The sequence below is a fragment of the Fopius arisanus genome, unplaced genomic scaffold (genome assembly GCF_000806365.1).
Source record: "Fopius arisanus strain USDA-PBARC FA_bdor unplaced genomic scaffold, ASM80636v1 scaffold00030, whole genome shotgun sequence".
NCBI lineage: Eukaryota > Metazoa > Arthropoda > Insecta > Hymenoptera > Braconidae > Fopius > Fopius arisanus.
The window spans coordinates 409,098-412,802 of NW_011887769.1; positions in this window are offsets into that span (position 1 = coordinate 409,098).

Genomic DNA, 3,705 nt, shown 5'->3' on the forward strand with positions numbered 1-3,705 from the left:
GGATCATTTACTCATAGATATCATATACGCAGTCGGAGAATGGAATATTTCCATATAAATATCACTCAAATAATAATACACTTTTTATATCACCTAGAAGTAAATCATAAAATAGTAGCGGGTGTGGATCGTAAAGGAACTTAACAAACCTATACCTGCTTGAATTCTTCAATTCAACAAAAAAATAAGGTCACTGTTATCTTACAACGAGAAAAAATATTTTATGTCATTGAGGCCGGTAAAACGCGTTTCTAACCTCGCTTCGCTCGGATAAAAACGCGTTTTCGGCCACAATGACATAAAATAGCATCATAGCCACGGCGAAAAAAGTGATTCTGACTCATGCACGTTATAATTCTTGTCTCCGACTCGGACTATAAAGTCGCATTCGTCAGATTCCCTTTTTCCGTCCTAGGCGTGAAAAATACTATTTATCTTAGGAAGAATGTTTTGATCTGAAGAAAGAAATCTCGTAGATTGAGAATAATTTTTGTAGAATTGAGAAAATTTGTTTTCCAATTCAAGATTTTTTTTTCTTTCCAGACATTGCTGCATCAAAATTGACGTTATAATCGAGGTTTCATGTATTGGAGAATTCTAAATGGACAACAATTTGTATCACCCAATCTCGCAACAAGAAAATGAATATATATACCGAAGGGTCGACTGGACAAGCTACCCGATCATTTCAGTTCCAGAATCTGCGTTTGCTTTTAGTCTAACTGCTACTTTCCCCATACACCCCAAGCATCGTCCATTCGAATCACCGAGGAACTTGTCCCTCTCGGACAACACTGGAGAAAACTGTGCTATCATAAAAAACGAGCCCCACCAATGTTTCTAATCAATTCAGTCGCCAGATGAAAACTCCACGAGTATTCAATTCTTCGTTGTCAAATCTGTGAAATAAATCACGGACGTAAAGCCATATCGACGGGAGAAAAGTTGATGTGTACGTTTTTTCTCAGTCCCACGAGTGAAATAGAATTTTCCAATTTGTATAAAATGCAATTTAGCATTGGTCACTCGGTGTGGTATATCCTCCTTTTCCACATATCGGCTGCTAGCCTCAGCCCCAGCTGTCCCACTCCAATAAAAGAGACCTCTGAAAAAAAAAACACTTCAATCACTTTATCAATCATATCGAATAGCTCATCCCAAGCGTCTGCAGCAATGGTGGGTGTCTATCAGTGTCACCGTGTCGATCACAAAGAAAAAAAAATATCATTCAGAGGACAAACTTCAATTAGTCGGAAAAAAATCGTGCTTGCGTAATCTCTGACACCTATTGTCTTGATTTCTGTCTTTCGATTTGGAATTCTCTGGTCGGATGTTGGATTCGTGGTGTCGCTCATTGCCAGACCAGCGTGACAACTTCTAGGGTAGATAGAAGGGCGGGGATGGCTAGAAGGCGTTTCAACGACAATGTTTGAGGGGAAGAGGATGGAAGATAGGGCATACGCAACTCGAATCCCAATTTCACCCTCGCCTCGTTCACCAGTAGAGTCACCCCTCGTTAGAGGTATGGAGGAAGAGAGGGCGGGGTGAGGGAAGGGCTGGATCTGAGGGGAAAAGAGAAGGGTCTGAGATGCCTTGGTTACTAGGAGAAACGAGTGTGCCACGTTCCTGGCCCACTGACCCCGGTTTCATCCACCAATCAGGGAGCATACAACAGTTAGGGGCAAAACGATGCACCTCTTCACGGAGCAATACCAGACACGAGCGGGAGGCTGCAATAGTCATACTGGCTGGTTCGAGCAATGGAGATTAGACGGTGATTTTATGTTCACGGCGTTTCAGAATGGACGTGAGAAAATGACTGTTATTTTTCACTTCCCAGGATAGGGTAGCTATTGCAATCATCTCAACAATTTAAAATCAAATTTTCACTATATCTCGACGTTTAATAAATTTTACGCTCTTTTCAATACTTCCCGATCTTTTTCAAGTTAGTTATTGCAATAGCCTTTTCAAGTAGTTATTGTAATCATCTCGACAATTTAAAATGAAATTTTCACGATATCTCCACGTTTTACACTCCTTCCAACACTTCCTGATAATTTTCAAAACAATGTATGTGTGTGACTAAAAATGTTATTATAATAATAATGATTGGATCGAGGTCATTGGTGACACAATCGAACGGTCATCATGTAACTTGGAGTAGAGTAGATATTTTGGAATCAAAGGGTCTAGCCATTCTCCAGTTTCTCCAGGAAAAACTAAAAAAAATTCATTGTGATTTTTTTGGCCTCTTATGAATGATTTTCTTATTGAACGGCCGACAAGATGATAGTGATTAACGATACAGTCGACTAGTCTTTATGTGACTTAGGCTCACTCACTCAATAAAATTAAAAAAAATAAATAACATGTGCTGTAACAATCATGTCTTCTACCGTTAGGAACGGCCAACTGCTTGTTTGTGGGATTTCTTCGTTAATTCATCAAATTCGAAATCAATTATGATTTATTTGATGCTGTAATTTATGCATTACGAAATTCTATCGCATTTCATTGAATCTTTTTAATGGGATTCTTTTCTGTAAAATGCCAAGTTTCAACTCACAATTGACCGAATAATTCCATCAGAATAGTTGTTGTTATCGATAAATTATTGTCCCAACTGTCAGGATGGTTTTTCAACAGGTTGGCGAAATCTTTTCTTAAACAATTCCCCGTTGAAGTCCACATCTGGTATCGAAGCCCAACGGAATGAGTTTCCTCCTGCTGAAAATTCCATTTTCTTCGAACCCTCGGCTCTCCCAAACCTATACAAATTCACCGATGAAAGGACGAGTGATTTCAGCAGGTTTTCGCTCATTCCTCGTCCTTTTTTTCTCATTTTGGCATACCAAGAGCCCCTCAACTTAATTTCACTTTGTGCAGTATTGCGTGCGCGGACTGGCTCCTCATTCTGAGTGAAGAGTGGAAAAATAAAGAGGGGTAGAATGAAATTCACTGGGAAGAACAACGAGGCCAACGGAATTGGGCTTTTATGAGGTCCCCCGTGAATATACGAGTGAACGGTTTCAAAAGTATTCTGACGTACAGTCGTAGTCAATCAGGAAGATAATCGCTCCCTGTCTGATGGCGGTAAGAGAAGTCGATGAGAACGAGGGGTTAGTTCCTTAATCTTCTACGAAATGGACACGTCGTAATTGAATATCCTCACAATGTAGGTCCATTGAAAAAAAAGCAGCAAAAGTATCGAATTTAAAAAATTGCTTCGTTTTTGAAAAAACTTGAACATTCTTTCTGCCAAAGGTACGCGAAGATACGGGGGGTACAGCATGCTAGATAAACCTAGATTATTTTCTTCCTGCAAATGCTGCAAATGCCACGATCAGCTGCAAATACGCCCAGCAGAACTGTGTCCTTATTGTGAGAAGTTTTTCCAGGAACATTTTTAAATGATGCAATATGAGGATGGTTGTGCGGACATTCAAAAATCATTCAGTGCCACCTCCAAACGAGTGGGAAATCAAGAGGCCCCGAAGGCCAGTACCCCAGGGGGGAAGACAGCTACAAAGTTGATACGAAATGGTGAATTTGTGGTGTTTAGCCTGAGGCTCATTCAAAACGGATTCTCAGACACTAAAATCGCTGAAATGATAAAAATGAGTGGAACAAGGGGACAATAATTATATTTTTGCTTTTTAAAACTCCGAGAATTTGACAGTACCTACTGCAGCGATTCACTGA